Genomic DNA, 1667 nt, shown 5'->3' on the forward strand with positions numbered 1-1667 from the left:
GAGGGAGCTCTTCTTAATATTTTGACACCAAAATCATGTCGATACACCTTACCGACTGCGAGTGAAGCCACCCACGCTTTAACTTGACAGACTGTAATTGAAGTCTTTGTGCAGTCTCTTAAATCGACCCGAAATCTTTGAAATCTTAATTGTCGAATAATAGAAGACTATAAAGTCTTTTAAATCTGTACGAAGTCTTTGCGAAACCTGTGAAATTGTTCCGATTTCTATGGCATTTAACCGTTCTTTTGATGCCATTTTAAGTTTTAATAATGTCAGCTTTTAATAATGCCAATTTAAGTCAAAATCAATTGGACTTAAATAAGTTAGTGCACATTTTTGAATAGACATACTTTGACCTGCTAGATCATTAACCATTTTTAATAAAATCATATGGTAATTATTACATCAAGAATGTAAAGCTTCATTAAGAAATTGGCATTAGCTACTTTTAGATGAAATAGTAACTCTTTGTACTATAAAAAATAATTAAGAGAGTCTTGTTGCCAGTTTCTAATAAATAATCTTAGAGATTTGTAATAGAGCGTAAAACACACCGGTATTTTGCAAGTAAATAGTCGCTGGCGCATCTGGAGCACGGTGGGACGACCCCTTGTAAGATTTGACAAGTTTACGCATGTGGCGTAGAAAATAATTGGGACTCTAATCTGTAATGCAGCTAGCCCATTCATCTTTCGGGAAACTATCCTTTGAAGCAGTCAGGCCTGAGATTGTAAAAAGTAAAAAATATTGGCGGGAAGTCTCTAGGACTTCAATATTTATTTCTGTTCTTATCGAAGTTTCTTAACACTTATATTATGATTTACAGAAGTTGTTCTTTTCAAAGGAAGAACTTTCCGATACATTCATTATAAATGAATGGAAATTTTTTAATCAACATACAATTGTTTAGAATTTTCCAGTTATTATTCTCATTATTAAAATTTGAATTAATCCAACAATATACTTATAATATTTTTTAAATATTAATGAAACGTAAATAATGAATTTCGAAGGTATTTCGCGATGAAGGTAGAATGAAATTCTTCTATCTAAATTTGATTCGAATTTTCTACAGAATTTCATTTATCACGTTTTTTACTTCAAGGTTTAGATAAATGTAACATTAATGTGCAGAATGAAATTAAGAAAAATTCAAGATCTGGCATACAAAATTGTATTTATTCAAGCGAGACGTGTACGAAACAGTATTTTAAATTATATTTGACATGCGCAAAAGAAACTTAATTTTTAATTAGGCGTCAAACACAATCGTAAAAATCTGTTTTTCGGATTCAGGGGGTCTAAAAACGTGGACAATTGACAAAAACTGGGAGAACCAATTTTACATAAATCTAATACCTTCTCTGACAAGAATGTAAAAATCGAGAATTATTCTATATCAATCTTAACTCTTAAAGATTTACACCCCTTTCCTCACAGTACTCCCTTCCACGCTCAGTGAGTCACGACTACACCATGAAAGGCAAATAATGGCTTAATTGCGAATGGTATAATACTGAAATATTTCGATCCTTGAAGAAAATTCTATCAGCCTCCAAAATCTTTTGGCCCACCTACAACAGATAGGATCCTTTCCTTGTATAAGCAGAAATTATTAGAGAATATGAGAAAAAGAAAAAACTGCGTTTCTCTCCAAGACCCCC

The sequence above is a fragment of the Belonocnema kinseyi genome, chromosome 2, assembly GCF_010883055.1.
Source record: "Belonocnema kinseyi isolate 2016_QV_RU_SX_M_011 chromosome 2, B_treatae_v1, whole genome shotgun sequence".
Taxonomy (NCBI): domain Eukaryota; kingdom Metazoa; phylum Arthropoda; class Insecta; order Hymenoptera; family Cynipidae; genus Belonocnema; species Belonocnema kinseyi.